The 19,687-nt window shown below is 41.6% G+C and overlaps 1 protein-coding gene and 1 long non-coding RNA gene across 12 annotated transcripts in view; one reads left to right on the top strand and one right to left on the bottom strand.

Moving 5' to 3' along the window:
• Positions 1–19,687, bottom strand: part of RBM47 (RNA binding motif protein 47) — a 209,581-nt gene that overhangs the window by 24,980 nt on the left and 164,914 nt on the right. For all 11 annotated transcript variants that reach the window (XM_050790366.1, XM_050790359.1, XM_050790369.1 and 8 more), the window contains one exon: positions 17,625–17,747. The gene's annotated coding sequence lies outside the window, so the exon portion shown is untranslated. The remainder of the gene's footprint in view (positions 1–17,624; positions 17,748–19,687) is intronic.
• LOC126954671 (uncharacterized) overlaps positions 1–19,687 on the top strand; it is a 217,549-nt gene that overhangs the window by 194,555 nt on the left and 3,307 nt on the right. The gene's annotated exons all lie outside the window — the stretch shown is intronic.

The raw sequence follows: 19,687 nt of genomic DNA, 5'->3' as shown, positions 1-19,687 counted from the left end.
TTTTCTATTAACAGGCAGGGACCTCTTGCTATTGAAAAGCATGGCCCTTGGGGCACATAAACATCTCTCCTTGACTCTCCTTTCTTTAGGTAAGATTCTGAGAGGTTGAAGATACAGCGGAATAATGACATTCTGGGCCATGCCTTCTGCCCACCCCTCGCTCATCTGAGACAGAGTTCATTCATAATGGGTCTTAATTGTGTTGATGATTGTATAGATTTTGTTATTTCAAAGCACATCATTCAATGAATGCTTGTGTATGATAAACAGATGCAAAGCCAAGAGGCTCAGTTTTCCCAGGCGTTTCTATCAACACACACCTGAGAATGCAGCCTTTTGCTGTGGGTTCTCAGGGAGGCCTGCTGTGTACTACAAGAGGGCTGAAGCCACCCTCCTGAAAGGGGTGGAGTGGGGAGATTTTCTGCAGGGGTTTAGCAACACACAAATACCAGTTAGGAATCTATTATCTTGTTCCCTTTATTTATTTATTTAGATGGAATCTCTTTCTGTCGCCCAGGCTGGAGTGCAGTGGTGCGATCTCAGCTCACTGCAGCCTCCACCTCCTGGGTTTGAGTGATTCTCCTGCCTCAGCCTCCAGAGTAGTTAGGACTACAGGCATGCACCACCATGCCCAGCTAAGGTTAGTGCTTTTTTTAGTAGAGACAAGGTTTCACCATGTTGACCAGCCTGGTCTTGAACTCCTGGCCTCAAATGATCCACCTGCCTTGGCCTCCTAAAATGCTGGGATTACAGGTGTGAGCCACTGCACCCGGCCTTGTTCCCTTTAAATAAGCATTACTTATACTTTGTCTCAAAAGATTGATGGGGTAATGCTGAAACAAACAAAAATGAAACCCACAAATTCAGCACACATATGCCTCTTGGGCCAACGTTTTTCCAATGCATGAACAAACAGTAGGAGGGACTTCTAGTTTCACTCCTTACCTTGGCTCCTTTGACCTAAGCCTTTGAGGGATCTGGCAAGGAGCAGAAAGGTCGACTGACAGATACCAGAAAGGAAAAGGAAGGAGAAGCCACAGTGGCTTCTATCATTTCACACTAGCTTGAATTCATATAGTGTTTTGCAATTTATAATTCTTTCAGGCTGGGCAAGCTGGCTCACGCCTGTAATTCCAGCACTTTGGGAGGCTGACGCGGGCAGATCACCTGAGTTCAGGAGTTCAAGACCAGCCTGGCCAACACGGTGAAACTCTGTCTCTACTGAAAAAAAAAAAAAAAAAAGTACAAAACTTAGCCAGGCGTGGTGGTATGCACCTGTAGTCCCAGTTACTTGGGAGGCTGAGGCAGGAGAATTGCTTGAACCTGGGAGGCAGAGGTTGCAGTGAGCCAAGATCGCACCACTGCACTAGAGCCTGGGTGACTCTGTCTTCCCCTCCCCGAAAAAAATTTATTTCACATATATTATCTAGTTTCATAAAATCCCAGAATTTGAGCTGCACAGGGAATACAGGTGTTCTCTAACCCAGGGTTTTCGAACCTCAGCCCTATTGATATTTGTGATAATTCTATGTTATGGGGGGCTGTCTTGTGCGTTTTAAGATGTTTCATAACATCCCTGTCCTCCACCCACTAGACGCAAAAGCGCCCCCACCTCCACAATGTTGTGACAACCAGAAATGTCTCCAGACATTGCAAATTTGGGGGCAGGGGGTACAAACAAAATTGCTTTCTGTTGAGAATTACTGGTGGAGTCTATCTTGGAGTTGTGTAATATGATTATATACTGGCACGCATGGTAGGTACTTTTTATTTTATTTATTTATTTATTTATTTATTTTTTGAGATGGAGTCTCGCTCTGTTGCCCAGGCTGGAGTGCAGTGGCCGGATCTCAGCTCACTGCAAGCTCCGCCTCCCAGGTTCACGCTATTCTCCTGCCTCAGCCTCCCGAGTAGCTGGGACTATAGGCGCCCGCAACCTCGCCCGGCTAGTTTTTTGTGTTTTTTAGTAGAGACGGGGTTTCACCGTGTTAGCCAGGATGGTCTCGATCTCCTGACCTTGTGATCCACCCGTCTCGGCCTCCCAAAGTGCTGGGATTACAGGCTTGAGCCACTGCGCCCGGCCCGGTAGGTACTTTTAAAATAGAGAATAAGTTGTTATTTTCTACAGCCCTCCCTCAACATGGGCCTGGTGTCTTGATCTGGCTCTTATGAATAGTCAAGGCTGGCCGGGCACAGTGGCTCACACCTGTAATCCCAGCATTTTGTGAGGTTGAGGCGGGAGGATCGCTTGAGCCCAGGAGTTCGAGAGCAGCCTGGGCAACGTGGCAAGACCCAGTTGCTACTAAAAAAAAAAAAAAAAAAAAAAAAAAAAGTCAAGGCTATCAAGACTGAGAAATGTGCAACATTTTTCAAGGGTTTGAGGTAAGCGTCTCTGTGATACCATAATACTTATTTAATTTGGTTGAAACACTATCAATTTAATTTTCAAACAAAACAACAACTACCATAAAGGCTTGTAAGACTGGTTCTGTTGTCTAATTGACTTGTCATCACAGCAAACTGACAGGCCTGGGTTATGCAAACATCACTGCTGAAATCAGTCTAAAGTATCCAACTGTCTCATTTAAATTCAGACCCCACTGCTACATGGACACATGAGAACTGCTGACAATCTGGTTTTTAAGACTTGGGCTATTTTCAAATGTCGTTACTGGTTTCTTCAACAATGCAATAACCCTCACTTAAAATTTACACTTTTTTTTTTTTTTAAAGACACACTATGAACAATCACTGAAAATGGGCTTCTGGGATACAGTCAATTCACTGGTACTAAAGTCAACATCTGTACAGGTCTATAGGCAAAAGGCAATGATGTGGTAGAATAAATGATTAAACAATATTTGCATGTGAATTGATTCATTCACTTGCTCATTCAAACACTAATTGAGCACTGGCTGCATGTGAGGCTATGCTAGATGCTTGGAGATATAGTGGTGGCCACTGCGTGTTCTTGGAGTTCACAGTTTAGCAAGGGTAGATGAAGAAGGAAGGGGAGGTCAGGAACAGTAGCTCATGCCTGTAATCCCAGCACTTTGGGAGGCCAAGGCAGGCAGATTGCCTGAGGTCAGGAGTTCGAGACCAGCCTGGGCAACATGGCAAAACCTGTCTCTACTAAAAATACAAAAATTAACCAGGTGTGGTGGCATGTGCCTGTAATCTCAGCTACTTGGGAAGCTGAGGCAGGAGAATTGCTTGAACCCGGGAGGTAGAGCCTGCAGTGAGCTGAGATCATGCCACTGCACTCCAGTCTGGGCAACAGAGTGAGACTCCATCAAAAAAAAGAAGAAAGGGGAAGAGACAGAGCAGAGGGAACATTATGAGCAAAGGTGGGCATTTGCAAAAATGCTGGAATAGTCTCGAATAGCTGAAATGTAGGAGGTGGATATGGGGCATAAGATGAGGCTCAAAAAGAAAATAAAACCAGATTGTGAAGGGTCTAAGTCTCTCGCTTTCTGTGGTAGACAGTGGACAGCCACAAAGCTTTAGCCATGACTAGGAAGTTCCGGCTGAGTCCTCAGTGAAAGAATGAGTAGCTCTTGCACCAGGCGTTTCATTCAGAGGAATAGAAATGATTTTATAAATTTGTTTATGAACTATTCTGCTAAGCAAGCAGGAGGCCTCAGTAGTGTTTATAAGGGGACAAGAGACCAAAAACTCAGGAATTAAAAGCACAAGATAAACCTGAAGTTCTGTATCTTGTCAACCTTAGTCTAGTGTCCGCCAGGTCAAATCCACTGTCTATTATAAACATCTGCCTTTTCATAATACATACCACTACTGCAGTTTTTTTTTTCTTTTAGCCTTTTTTCTACAACTAGAATATAAAGTCTGAGAGAGCAGAATTTATGTCTCTTCTTGGTTATCATAAACTCCTCAAAGCTTGGCACTTAAAAGACAACAAATATTTGTCAAATAATTAAATGGACTGTGATTTCCTTCTTTCTTTCTTTATTTTATTTTTTTTGAGACGGAGTCTCACTCTGTCGCCCAGACTGGAGTGCAGTGGCTCAATCTCGGCTCACTGCAAACTCTGCTTCGCAGGTTCAAGGGATTCTCCTGCCTCAGCTTCCCGAGTAGCTGGGACTACAGGAGCGCACCACTGCGCCCAGCTAATTTTTGTATTTTTAGAGGTGGGGTTCCACCATGTTGGCCAGACTGGTCTTGAGCTCCTGACCTCGTGATCTGCCTGCCTCGGCCTCCCAAAGTGCTGGGATTACAGGCTTGAGCCATCGCACCCAGCCGATTTCCTTCTTAATAGCATTATCAATAGCGATAAATATTTAAAGATTACTTATTTTTGTACAAGGCATCATGCTAGAAACAATGGCAGTGGGATGGGAGGGAACATAAAAAACCATGTAAGATTGTTCAGCCCTAGGTGGTCTCAAACCTTCCTTCAACAAACATTGATTGAGTGTCAAAATGAAGACAGTGGCTTAGTAAAGTGCACAAGCAAGGATGGATGGTGGGCCAAAACAGACTTCAGGGAATGAGCCAGCTATCACAGGTAGCCGAGGATTGAAAATCTGCACATTTCTTGTTTAATTATATTTAGAGACAGACGGAAATTATGAAGCAGCAGAAGTTCTACTTATCCTCTTATACTTATAACTAATTATGTTATCATATGCCATATTACTGCCAATGTAATATACAATGATGTTAAAGAATTGATTAAGGTGATGAAGATGAACTCCATTTTATTGAACATCTTTATGAATGAGACCTGCTGACTGCCAGCAGTTAGCACCAAGAGAGGATTTCAGAGGAGGATACTGTCCCACCCCATGTCTAGTATTTCTGGAAAAGTGGCTGGAGAGTGTATTTCACTTATGTGCTAAGAACAGAGCAGCGCTAAAAGAGAATAGCCAGCTTAAATGCAATCCTCCCCACAGGGAAGGAGATGAATTAGAAATAATCTCTCTTGTTCTGTGCTCTCAGAGGTCAATTTTTTTTTTTTTTTTTTTTTTTTTTTTGAGACGGAGTCTTGCTCTGTCGCCCAAGCTGGAGTGCAGTGGCGCGATCCTGGCTCACTGCAAGCTCTGCCTCCTGGGTTCACGCCATTCTCCTGCCCCAGCCTCCTGAGTAGCTGGGACTACAGGCGCCCGCCACCTCGCCCAGCTCATTTTTTGTATTTTTAGTAGAGACAGGGTTTCACCGTGGTCTCGATCTCCTGAGCTTGTGATTCGCCTGCCTCGGCCTCCCAAAGTGCTGGGATTACAGGCGTGAGCCACCACGCCCGGCCAATTTTTTTTTTTAAAAAGAATTTCTCCAAGAGTTTCCTTAATGTATGGTTTTAAAACTCCCAAGTTAATGATAATGAACTATTTTTTTTGAACACATATGTGTAATTTGATTTCTCATGACATTTCTATGGGTGGAAATTTTAAATGTGGGCTCTAGAGTACGGGGTAGACGCCTGCTGGAGACCTGCACATTTGACCCCCTGGCTGTTTTCATAAAGTTTTATTGGCACATAACCATGGCCATTTGTTTACGTATAGTCTATGGCTGCATTTATGGGGACAATGGCAGAGTTGAGTTAAGTAGCAGCAGAGGCGATAGGGCCTATGAAACCTAAACTGTTTACTGTCTGGACCTTTACTGCAAACATTTGCCGACCTCTGCTATAAAGTCAGATTTCCTGGGTTTGAGCCCCAGTTCTTCAGCTGTGTAGCTAGGTGACACATTGGTAAACTATTTAAAATCCTGATTCCTCATTATCCTCACCTGCAAAATGAGAATAGTGATAATTATCACTATCTCAAAGCATCACTGTGAGGAATAAATTAGGTAGCCAAGGGCTTAGAATGAAGCTAAGTAACGGTGTGATCAGTGTTAGCGATTACTGCCCCCCTTTAATTTTTTTATTATTTACTTATTTTTATTCATTTATTTATTTTTTGAGACAGAGTCTCACTCTGTCGCCCAGACTGGAGTGCACACTGGACGACAGAGTCAGCTCACTGCAATCTCTGCCTCCTGGGTTCAAGTGAATCCTGCCTCAGCCTCTCAAGTAGCTGGGACTATAGATGAGTGCCACCATGCCCAGGTAATTTTTTTGTGTCTTTAGTACAGACAGGCTTTTGCCATGTTGGCCAGGCTGGTCTTGACCTCCTGACCTCAGGTGATCTGCCCACCTCAGCCTCCCAAAGTGCTCCTGGCCATACTGCCCCATTTTAAAGATCAGGAGATTGAGGGTGTCAACTTGACCCAGCTTACAGAATTGAAATGTAGGTCAATCTGATGACAAAGTCAAAGCTCTTTCTACCATGATACTCATTCTTTGCTACTTACTTACTCATAGCAGGTTTAGCAATAGCCAGTGTTAACAGAGTAAGACCACAATAGGTGAGAAATGGACATTGGCTGATAGAGTGGAAGGAATTTCCAGTACAGACACATGGTAAAGTTGTTGGGAAATCATTACTTTCTACTATCCCCATTGCTTCCCCTCTTCACCCTCCCCACCAAAGCTTCTAAGCTTTTAAAGAGTTCTGCAAACTGTCCCATAGCCTATTTCTGGCTCTTTGAAAAGGAGTTAACATGTTCAAACAATGTTTTTAGACTTAAAAACCTATGGAATTAAATTCTTAAATAGAAATGTTGAAGGACTAGAATTCACATAATCGCAATGTATAAGTGAGACCATGGGACTGTGATGAGGCAGTTCCACGCCCAGGCTCTGGAGCCAGACTGCCTCGCTTCCTATCTTGACTGTACCACTTGAAAAACAAATGCCATCACACAAGTCGCTTTCTCTCCTTCAGCCTCAGCTTCACCATCTATCAAATGGTGATCATATTATCATTAACAATATTGGGAGGATTAAAAGCACCTGGCTGGTTGGGTGTGGTGGCTCAAGCCTATAATCCCACACTTTGGGAGGCTGAGGTGGGAAGCTCGCTTGAGCTCAGGAGTTCCAGACCAGTCTGGGCAATATAGTGAGACCCTGTCTCTACAAAAAATACAAAAATTAGCCAGGTGTGGTGGTTCCAGCTACTCAGGAGGCTGAGGTGGGAGGATCACTTGAGCCTAGGAGGTCCAGGCTGCAATGAGCTGTGATTGCATCACTGCACCCCAGTCTGAGCAACAGAGGGTAACCCTGCCTCGTAACAGACAAACAAAAAAGAAAAAATACCTGGCTACAGTAAATGCTCAAGGCCCTTTGTTATTATTTCAGCTGGTCAAGAGTAAATGTTTTTCAAGGATCTTCTTTTTGTAGACAACTGTATAGTCACAGTGTTTCGCAAATTATCTGCCTGGCAAGATACTTTTTAAAATTAAAATGTAAAGAACCTGAGGGGATTCACTCCCAAATGTTTATGGACAAACTGAAAGGGCATTTACACAGATATTACCTTCTACATTTACTTGAGAAAGTGTTTTAAGACACTGTACATGTGAAATGTGTAGTTATAATGGCTTACCACTATGTTGTCTTTTATATTTGTCCAATTATGTAAGTATTATGTTCTTTTTATCACTACTTAGTATTCCTGCATGGGAGCTTTGTGCCTACCCACTGAATGTAGTAGGCCCTAAATATTGTCTGTTAACTAATTATGGTGTCATATGCCATGTTAAAATTAAAATATTACAATTACTGAAGCAGGTTTAAGAGAGATCCCTGGGCATAATATTCTTAGAAAAACTTTATGTGCCAGAAGTTGAATATATGAACTGGTAGTTTGATACATGATTACTTTTTAATTATAAAAGTCATCTTTAATTGCAAAAAATTCATAATAGTGTTTTTTTACATAAGAAATTTCCTGTGTTAAGAATATGATTCAAGTTACTGAGAATTTATAGATATATATTTCCTGTACATACTATTCTTACATATCTATATCTACTAACAATACTATATAAAAGTATTAGTCCCATTTTCTTTTCTTTTTTTTTTTGTTTTTGTTTTTGTTTTGAGACAAGGGCTCTGTCACCCAGGCTGGGGTGCAGTGGCATGGTCACAGCTCACTGCAGCCTCAACTTCTCAGGCTCAAGCAGTCCTCCTACCTTGACCTCTCAGGCTCAAGGGATCCTCCCACCTCAGCCTCTCTAGTTGCTTAGACTACAGGTCCCCACCACCACGCCTGGCTAATTTTTTATTTTTTTGTAGAGATGAGGTCTCACCACATTGCCCAAGCTGTTCTCAAACTCCTGGGCTCAAGCAATCCTCCTGCCTCGGCCTACCAAAGTGCTGGGATTAAAGGCGTGAGCCAACACGCCCGGCCAGCCTCATTTTCTTGATGGAGAAACTGAGAAGGAGGTGATCCTGTGCTTCCTTCAAAATCACAATTAGATAAGGCAAATTTGTGATTGTAATTTTATAAAGATGCCTTATCTTTGAGGTGTACTTTATAGTTTGACTTATTTTTGGCAGTAGAGTTGTTTTATATACAAAACCAAACCAAACCCAGAGAGTCCAAATATAAAAGACAGAATTTTTTGAAAATTTTAAAATTTGTGGGGGTCAGGCATGGTAGTTCACGCCTGTAATCTCAGCACTTCTGGAGGCCGAGTGGGGCGGATCACCTGAGATCAGGAGTTCAAGACCAGCCTGGCCAACATGGTGAACTCCCATCTCTACTAAAAAATACAAAAATTAGCCAAGTGTGGTGGCCCAGCACCTATGATCCCAGCTACTCATGAGGCTGAGGCAGGGAGAATTGTTTGAACCCAGGAGGTGGAGGTTGCGGTGAGCTGAGATAGTGCCATCGCACTCCAGCCTGGGTGACAGAGTGAGACTCTGTCTCAAAAAAAAAAAAAAAAAAAAAAAAAAAAAGACATTTTAAGGCTGTTACTCAGGGTGGAATGTAGTGACACAATCTTGGCTCACTGCAACCTCCGCCTCCCAGGTTCAAGGGATTCTTGTGCCTCAGCCTGGGATTACAGGTGCACACCACCACACCCAGCTAATTTTTTTTTTGTATTTTTAGTAGAGACAGGGTTTCACCATGCTGGCCAGGCTGGTCTTGAACTAACCTCAAGTGATCCGCTGGCCTTGGCCTCCCAAAGTGCTAGGATTACAGGCGTGAGTCACTGGGCCCAGCCAAGGGTATTTAGTTTTCATTCGTTATATTTCTTAAATTTTACTACTACATTGGGGATTAAGTTAAAAATTTTTTTCTTAAATTTATGCCCAAACAGATTTAGAATGTGAACTTTTTGCTGGGTGTGGTGTCCTAGCACTCTGGGAGGCCTAGGAGTTTGAGACCAACCTGGGCAACATAGTGAGACCCCACCTCTATTAAAGCAAATAAAATTAAATAAACAAAATAAAATAAAATGAAAGTGAACGTTCCCAAACATAAACTTACAGTCATTATAATGGTGTGTGAATGCTAGTCCTTTCCTCCTAATTTCAAATGATATTAGTAGTTTGCCAGTAGTAGTTATATAGTAACAGTATGGTCTGTTATTACTGTCTTGTATTGTACATGAATACATGTACAATATGCACCTTCTGGTGGTATGTCAAATAGTAGTATACAAAAATAACACAGGTTTTTTTGTAAAACAAATGACAGATTGCCTGTCCTGAAACAAAGGGTCTGAAACAGACTGACATAGTCAAACATTAGCTTTAGTTTTAGGTGTGACCTTCTGCTTTTATTTGGTTAACATTAGTCATTTCAGTTGCAACTAGGAAACAATATCTGCTATCACAGAAAAAAACAGATCCTGGTTATGTTGATGCCATGTTCATTGACCAGCTATCTCAAGGCAATAATTACAGTAGAATAGTATTCGCCCAGAAATACCTTCAACATTGAAAAAGTCATGAGTTAAAACACTTTCTTCTATAAATGTTTAAGTTGAATGTGGGGTATTTTGGAAGCTAAAAATATTTTCAAAATCAACTATATTTATGGCAATATGACCACAGTAGGCTGTTTATGAGAAAACATAAAAAAGGAAGTGAGCTTTCTGGTGAGGGATAACTTAAAGACAAAATGCATTAAATGTAACTTTAATCCAGAAAATACATGTTCTTTTTATTCATTGCATTGTTTCAATGTTGTTCCACCTTTCTAACTCTGGTGATATTTGGGATTTTTTTCCCCTTTTATTTTCTTTCTTTTTTGGGTACACAGTGAAAAACAAAAAAAGATAGCTTAAAAAACAGGTCCTTCTGCAAACATATGGCTAAGGTTAAACTCTAATACCCAATGGCTTATTTACTTTAAAAATTTGGAAAAGTAAGCACCATGAGTTCATTGATATGAGTAGGAACCTGCGTCATCCTGTGGTATTTGTGAATATTGTGGGCTCTTTTATCAATTTTGTTTGTTTCTAAGTCTTTTCAAAGAACTCTATTAGAAATGAGACCATCTGAGACAGGTCCTTTAACACAGAAAAGTGTTATTATGAAGTGATTTTAGATATTAAAGGCTCTTTCCACTTCTTCATGCATTGTTTGAAATGTCTTAGAAAAGTTAAAACAATAGTGTTTATACCTTATTTTATTAGCTATAATGGAAGCATTTCAAAGGCAGCGGTGCTTATTTTATCCCCAGTGCCTGGCACTGAATGAATGTTTGAATAAAAGAATGAACAGATAGAAGAATGAATGAATGTGCACTGTCTTTTGTAAGAAACATGGTAGGACAAAGCTACAAAAAGTTTTCCTTTTATATGTAACATCCACCAAATTGCTTTGGACATTTTTTTCATGTATCTATTTACATAAGTTTTGTGGTACAGCTGTGCATGGGGGTGCATGCCTGAAATCCCAACTACTGGGGAGGTGGGAGGATTGCTTGAGCCTAGGAGTTCAAGGCTGCATTGAGCTATGATTGTGCCCCTGCACTACAGCCTGGGCAACAGAGCAAGACCCTGTCTCTAAAAAAAAACGAATAATAAAAATAATTTTAAAATTTTTTTGTGGTTTACCTGTATATAGAATTGGGTACAAATAGTCATACCCAGGTACTATGTGGTGGTATTTCTGCATGGCCAAAAGGAGGCCATCAAGAACAAATAGGCCAGCTTTGGTATAGGAGCTGGCCTGCCTGCCTACCTGCCTTCCTCCCTCCCTCCCTCCCTCCTTCATTCGAGACAGAGTTTCACTCTTGTTGCTAAGGCTGGTGTGCAATAGTGTAATGGCGTGATCTTGGCTCACCGAAGCCCCCGCCTCCTGGGTTCAAGCAATTCTCCTGCCTCAGCCTCCTGAGTAGCGGGGATTACAGGCATGCGCCACCACGCCCAGTTAATTTTGTATTTTTAGTGGAGACGGGGTTTCTCCATGTTGGTCAGGCTGGTCTCAAACTCCTGACCTCAGGTGATCTGCCCGCCTCGGCCTCCCAAAGTACTGGGATTACAGGCCTGAGCCACCAAGCCCAGCCAGGAGCTGGCATTTCTAACACATGCCCAGGCATCAGGAATGTCACATGGAAAAGCCACACCAACCCCTAATGGACTATATTGAATGCCAATGTTAATATCCCTAGAGCCGTCTTGGTAAAGCAGGTACTGGCCAGGGAGCTATGAAATTTCCATCACTGTTTTTTTTTTTTTTTTTTTTTTTTTTTTTTGGCCTTAGCTGATATGCTTAGCTTCTGCTATACTGTCTCAGGAATTTGGTAGAGATTTTATGCCACAAGGAAATAGGCACATAAATGGGGCCTGCCCATGAAGGCAGTTTTTACTCACTCTTTTATTTGAAGGTATTTTGAGAGGCTGCTTATTACAGTGCTTGAGCTCAAGCTCGTGCATGCCAGAGCTCAACTGCTTGAGTTCAATCCCATTTATTAACTGTGTGACTTCAGGTGGGTGACTTACTCTCCCAAGCTTCAGTTCTCTCAACTGGAAAATGGGAATAGACCAGGTGTGGTGGCTCACGCCTGTAATCCCAGCTACTTGGGAGGCTGAGGCAGGAGAATTGCTTGAACCTGGAAGGTGAAGGTTGCAGTAAGCTGAGATTGTGCCACTACACTCCAGAGAGGCTGAGGTGGGTGGGTCACCCGAGGTCAGGAGTCCAAGACCAGCCTGGTCCACATGGCGAAACCCCATCTCTACTAAAAATACAAAAGTTAGTCAGGCATGGTGGCAGGTGCCAGTGGTCCCAGCTACTCGGGAGGCTGAGGCAGGAGAATCTCTTGAACCCCGGAGGCAGGGGTTGCAGTGAGCCAAGATCGTACCACTGCACTCCAGCTTGAGTGACAGAGTAAGACTCTGTCTCAAAAAAAAAAAAAAAAAAAAAAAAGATACTTATTAAAAGAAGAAGGAAGAGGGAGGGAAGGAGAACCAGTTTTCCCAGTCTCTATAATTAAACTAGGCAGTTAGAGTCAGTTGGAAATTCTTACAAATTTACATAGAAAGCACAACTATATTAATTAAAGAAACTCAAGAAACATGCACTTAAATGAAGAATAGAAATGAACAGAAAATACAATACATATCTAGAATTTTACTGAACCTAAAGTATTTAAAATGAGAAATTCAGGTGTCAAGAAATTTATGATTTCCCAGGTCTACTAAACTCCTGGAACGATTGCTGGCATTTAATTGCTATTCATGTCTCGCGTACTCTGTACTTTCACTGAGTGCACTTGGAGTTAATATTTCAATTAAAAAACTAATACATCAGTAAAAACACCCTGATTTGACCTAATCATTTATTCCCAGGCTCACAGGGAAACACTGGATATTCTTCGAGTTCATAAAGTGTGAAATGACTTTAATGCTTCAAGGGAAATATAGTATACCAGTCTTGCAAATTGTTTTTTCCGAAAGCATGGCCCATCTTATCCCATCCTGCATCAGAAAATTTAATTGGCTTAGTTATTTCCTCTTTCCCAAATCCCTTTTTATGGCAAAGAGAAAATGAGGACCTATAGCAGCCCACGCTGCTGAGGACCTAAACCAGTCCCTGTGAAAACCAAAACAGGGATGGGCTGGATTCCAGTTTGTTTCTCATAGGTTTTGAAGTCAGAGTTTTAAAAGATTTAACAGGCTGGGCACAGCGGCTCATGCCTGTAATCCCAGCACTTTGGGAGGCCAAGATGGGTGGATCACCTGAGGTCAGGAGTTCGAGACCAGCATGGCCAACATGGAGAAACCCCGTGTTTACTAAAAAAAAATACAAAAGTTAGTCAGGCATGGTGGCAGGCACCTGTTATCCCAGCTATTTGGGAGGCTGAGGCAGGAGAATCACTTGAACCCGGGAGGTGGAGGTTGCAGTGAGCCGAGATCATGCCATTGCACTCCAGCCTGGGCGACAAGAGCGAAACTCCATCTCAAAAAAAAAAAAAAGATTTAACATTAATTTATTTAGAATTTGGACAGCCAACTGCCAATGTCAAGCATTCCAATGAGAGCCTAATAGAGAATCTTGTTCATGTGGGGAGACCCCTGAGACCCTGAGTTGCATTAGCATAGCACTACATCATTAGGGAAATGGCACTACTGTCATCTCCAAGCCCGTCAGAGAGCAGCCAGTCCAGTGCAGACATTTGAAGCTAGGCAAGGCAGCTCACACAGCCTGGGGATTCTTCGTCCTTTTCAGTCTTCTCCAAGGGAAGTCCAGACAGACTTCACATTTTGTTAAGTGCTGCTAGGTTCTGTCCACAATAAAACAGAGCTAGGACAACTGTTTTGGAAACATAATTAGCACATAATTGTAGCTAATTTAGATTTTCTCTGAAGCAGCATGAAAAGAAATTTATTTTTGTATAAAAGATGTTTTTATCTTCTATAGCCCACAGTTCCCAACAACAGTGTCCTCTCTCCTTCCCTCTGCTGCAAATATATGTACCTACATAACACCCACATGCATGTTTTTTCTAGCCTAAGCCACTATCTACTCCTGCTGTTCTCTTTTTGGGGATTTCTTCAAGCATATTTACAACAAAACACTTGCTGAGCCCAACTGCCACCTCACTGCTGTATCCTAGTTACATGAGCCATCAGTTCCCCAAACGCTTTCTTTCACCTGTCTGTTGGGAAACCACCTAAGCCTATATGAGGAAGAAAAATCATTCAGAACAAATGTTGGCTTGAATATTTGTGTCATTTTCTTAACTGCCTGACACAGGCTTTCACCAAGATTTGGTGGGAATCAAAAGTACATCTTTAAAAAAAATCCTGGCCCTTACCTTACATTATATACAAAAATAAACTCAAATAGATCAAAGACCTAAATGTGAGAGCTAAAACTATAAAACTTAGAAGAAAATACAGGGGCAAAGTTTCATGATATTGGATTTGGCAATGATTTTTTGGACAACCCCAAAAGCACAGCAACAAAAGGAAAAAAATAGATAAAGTAAACTTCATCAAAATTAATAATTTTTGTGCACCAAAGGACAGTCAAGAGAGTGAAAAAGCAACCCATGGTGTAGGAGAAAATATGTGCAAATCACGTCTGATGAGGAACTGATATTCAGAACATATAAAGAACTACAACTGAATAACAAAAAGCAAACAAGCTAATTTAAAAATGGTCAAAAAAGTTGAATAGATATTTTCCAAAGAAGATATACATTATATATCTGCAAAGATATACATTATACATCTGCATTATACATCTGCAAAGACCCTTGAAAAAATAAAGAAAGAAGACACACAGATGCCTCATAAGGACATGAGAAGATGCTCAACATCATTCATCATTAGGGAAATGCAAATCAAAGCCACCACGATATACCGCTTCACACTCACTGTGATGGCAATTATCAAAAAAAAAACCACAAGTGTTGCTGAGAATGTGGAGAAACTGGAACCCTTGTGTGTTGCTGGTGGGAATGTACAATGGTGCAGCTCCTGTGAGAAAAAGTATGGTGGTGCTTCAAAAATATAATCATAATAAACAGAAGTACCACATGAACCAGCAGCTTCTCCTGATGCACAGAGCAAGAAATGAACATAAGTGGTAAGAATAAATACTCAGTGAATAAATGTAGGCCTCACATATCTTTTCCCATAAAGAGACATGAGAGACTGAGGTTGATAAGTAATAACAGATCTGGGACACTGTCTTCTACTTTAGAGACCTGATATTGGCTAGAGGTGGGGTAGGTAAAGGGGAGGGAATAGGCTTTTATTAGGTTGGTGCAAAAGTGATTGCAGTTTTTATAGTTACATTTAATGGCAAAAACTGCAATTACTTTTGCACCAACCTAAGTATTTTTTGAGTCTCTATAAAAGTATTTCTGGTTTTAAATCTTAAATTGGTAATACACAGTTTTTACATGTGCCCTGTGAAATGCACATTGTCATATATGATACGTGGAGATAGTTGGGAAGGTGGGTAAAATGTTTCTGAAACAGACAATATCAAGAGCTTTACAGTGTTCATTAAGTAGTCAATTCTCATTAGCCCAGTGATTCCATTTATAGACATGTATAATCAAATACCCAAGAAAAGATTTACATTCGAATATATTTACTGCAGTGCTATTCATAACACAATGCAATGAACATAATAGTTTATATTTACATGTAATAAACACAAATATTCAATGGTATAAAAATGGTCAATAAATTGTGGCATAGCCACAGCTTAGAGTACCTGTTTAATATTCTCAGCTATTTTAACTTTGCTAAATAATATTTAAAGATATGTGGTAGTCCCCCCTCATCTGAGGGGGACCTGCTCCAAGACCCCCAGTGGATCCCTGAAACCTCTGATAGTACTGAACCCTATATAAACTGTTTTTTCCTATACATATTTACATATATAATACACACCTATGATTAAGTTTAATTTATAAATTAGGCACAGTAAGAGATTAACAACAACAATAATAAAATATAACAATTATAGCAATACTCTAATAATAAAGTTATATGAGTGTGGTCTCTCTCTCTCTCTCTCAAAATATCATACTGTATGCCTCTATTTTTGGAAAACAGTTGACCACAGGTAACTGAAACCAAGGAAAGTGAAACTGCAGATGGGGGCTGACTACTGTATGTGGAAATTAAACAAACAAAATCAGAGTAAATATACCATGTTAATTCTGGTTATATTTGGATTGTGGGATTATAGGTAGATTTTGTTACATTTTTCTATAATTTCCAGATTTCCTTCCATTAGTATACTTTTATAAGAAGAAAAAAATTACAATTAAAAATATTTAGCTCTCTGAGTCCCTGAATTCAATGGACTAAATCCAAAACCCAGCCTAGGGTACATGAAGACAAGGTACCTATTTTCTCTCACAGAGATTGCTGGGCACATCAGTGTAGCCAGCAGCCCCTCCCTGACACACCGGTATCTACTGCCTCCACCTTCTGGAGCTGTGTGAGGGCTGGGATCCAAGGTCAGGGTGAGGCTAGTCTTTCTCTTACCTTCCCTTCCTAGCACACAGGGGATTATCGCCCATAGAATAATCTCACTCACTAGATCCACAGAAAGATCTCGGCTCAGCAGGGCATGATGGCTCATGCCTGTAATTCTAGCACATGGGAGGCCGAGGCGGGCGGATTGGCTGAGCTCAGGAGTTCAAGACCATCCTGGGCAACACAGTGAAACCCCGTCTGTACTAAAAATACAAAAAAAAATTACCTGGGCATGAAAATTAGCCGGGTGTGGTGGCACACACCTATAATCCCAGCTACTCAGGAGGCTGAGGCAGGAGAATTGCTTGAACCCGGGAGGCAAAGGTTGCAGTGAGCCGAGATCGTGACACTGCACTCTAGCCTGGGCGACAGAGTGAGACTCCGTCTCTTTAAAAAAAATAATAATAAAGAAAGAAAAATAAAGAAAAAAAAAAGATCTTGGCTAACAGCAACCTCTGCCTACTGGGCTCAGTCCTACTTGGAGATGATTAAATGGTTGTCAAAGTGCTTTTACATATGTTGTCTTTCTTTGGACTGTCATGAATTGGGATGACAGTTATTTTTACCTTATATGACAGGTGAGGAAACAGAAACTTAGAGAAAGTATGAGGATTGATAAAAAAACACAAGATATTATCACACAAATCCTAGTCTAGTTTGTACCAAAGAACCCTTCCTCGTGTCACACAATCAAAATACAGTCTGACTGAAACATAGTTGACTGCTGGGTGCTGTGCCTCATGTCTGTAATCCCAGCACTTTGGGAGGCTGAGGCAGGTGAATCTCGAGGCCAGCAGTTTGAGAACCAGCCTGGCCAACATGGTAAAACTTGGTCTCTAATAAAAATATAAAAATTAGCCAGGTGTGGTGGTACACACCTGTAATCCCAGCTACTCAGGAGGCTAAGTCACGAGAATTGATTGAACCTAGGAGGTGGAGGCTACAGTGAGCTGAGATCACGCCAATGCACTCCAGCCTGGGTAACAGAGTGAGACTGTCTCAAAAAAAAAAAAAAGAAAGAAAGAAAGAAAGAAATACAGTTGACCTCTTTTTTGGGAGGTTAAGAGGCAGATTTATAAGCAACACATAGTGATATCTTGTCTCTTAAGTCACAAAGATGTAAAGCGCACAAAGACATAAAGGTTTATATTGTGGGTTGCAGATGACTTATCATGTTCTATATTCCACTAACGTTGCCACATGAACACAAACAGTTACACATTATCCAAGCAGCAGGTATCTTGGTTGATAGGAATGAAAACTTATGTTCTTGCTGAAGTGGAAAGGAAAAGGACCAGAGGAAGTACACTCACCAAAACCACAAATGTGATTTGTCTGGTCCTTTATAAGATGCAGAACGAGAGTATACAGGCGAATTCAGGCAGCTTCCTTGGGATTTCTCTGTTCAATTTTTGGCGTGTCCTTTAAGGCAAATCCTAAGGGTTAAAAAAGAAATGGTTAGAAATATTTTCTATTTCAATATAATTTTCATATGTGCATTAGAAATTGGGGGGACAGATCCTCTTGTAGTTCCAAAGCATAATGGTTAGAAATTGTGGGGCTATTTTCTTCAAAAAATGAAATACCATTACTCTAATTATCATGTTCTCTACAAACCAAGAAGTGCAACTGCTTATCTGATTCTTAAAGAAACAAGGAACAGTAATAATAAGAAAATGACCAATTTCTCCATTTGTGTTTTTCTCTCTGCCTTCTTCAGAGTGTGCATGACTTCAAGAGGCACATAATGTTTAAGAAGGAATACAGATGTAGCCTATACTTTACGCTTATAGACTCACAAAAAGAAGAGGTAGTATCCTTTAGAGAAATGATCATATCTAGCTCATGGACCTCCCAGCCAATTTGGGGGCTTATGCTTCACATCACTAATAGATCTTCAAACTATTCCTGCAGGGTCCAGAGAGGGTTCCCAAAACCACTGAAGCAAGTACTCCACTTACCCACTACCAATCAGAGTTGGTATGAAAGAGACTTACTATTCTGCCCTAAAATGTAGACTTCAGACTCTTTTTTTTTTTTTTGAGATGGAGTTTTGCTCTGTCGCCCAGGCTGGTGTGCAGTCACATAGTCTCGGCTCATTGCAAACTCCACCTCCCGAGTTCAAGTGATTCTCCTGCCTCAGCTGCCTGAGTAGCTGAGATTACAGGTGCCCACCACCACACCTGGCTAATTTTTGTATTTTTTAGTAGAGCTGGGGTTTCATCATGTTGGCCAGGCTGGTCTCAAACTCCTGACCTCAAGTGATCCATCCGCCTCAGTCTCCCAATGTGTGGAAATATAATCTACCTGATTTTCCAAACTACAGAGAGCTCCCATCAAGCCACCTGAAGCTCCGAATAACTTATACAAGATTCAATATGGCACAGTGGTTTCAACACCAGACTGGGAACCAGAAGGCTAGTTTTAACGCTACCTCTGTCATGCCCGGTTCATTTCATCTGTCTAAGCCAAAGTTTACTCTCGTGGAAAAAAAAATCATAAAGGAGGCCAGGCATGGTGGCTCATGCCTGTAATCCCAGCACTTTGGGATGTCAAGGTGGGTGGATCACTTGAGGTCAAGAGTTCAATACCAGCCTGGCCAACATGGTGAAACCCTGTCACTACTAAAAATTCAAAAAATTAGCTGGGCACAATGGTGTGTGCCTGTAAACCCAGCTACTCAAGAGGCTGAGACAGGAGAATCACTGGAACCCAGGATGCAGAGGCTGCAGTGAGCTGAGATTGTGCCACTGCACTCCAGCCTGGGCGATAGAGCAAGACTCTGTCTCAAAAAAGTTAAATAACTAAAAATAAAAATAAAAAAATAATAAAGGAGTTGGATTATCAGTAGTTCTCAACATTAAAAAAAACCATTGTGTTTGTTTTTTCTTTGTGTTTTAGTTGTAGCACACTTTTTTCCACCAAAAATCTAACCAGATGCAGAAACACCACCAATAAAACAGAAGCTGGGCCGGGCGCGGTGGCTCAAGCCTGTAATCCCAGCACTTTGGGAGGCCGAGACGGGCGGATCACGAGGTCAGGAGATCGAGACCATCCTGGCTAACACGGTGAAACCCCTCTCTACTAAAAAATACAAAAAAGTAGCCGGGTGAGGTGGCGGGCGCCTGTAGTCCCAGCTACTCAGGAGGCTGAGGCAGGAGAATGGCGGGAACCTGGGAGGCGGAACTTGCAGTGAGCTGAGATCCGGCCACTGCACCCCAGCCTGGGCGGCAGAGCAAGACTCCGTCTCAAAAAAAAAAAAACAAAAAAAAACAAACAGAAGCTGGTTGAAGTATGGGTAGGGGATGTTGTCAGGAGATGCCCCCAGTTCCATCATTCATTGTGTCCCTGTGGGGATACCGTAAGACCTTTAGGA

Source organism: Macaca thibetana, chromosome 5 (assembly GCF_024542745.1).
Source record: "Macaca thibetana thibetana isolate TM-01 chromosome 5, ASM2454274v1, whole genome shotgun sequence".
Lineage (NCBI taxonomy): Eukaryota > Metazoa > Chordata > Mammalia > Primates > Cercopithecidae > Macaca > Macaca thibetana.
This window is presented reverse-complemented; position numbering and strand designations above follow the sequence as displayed.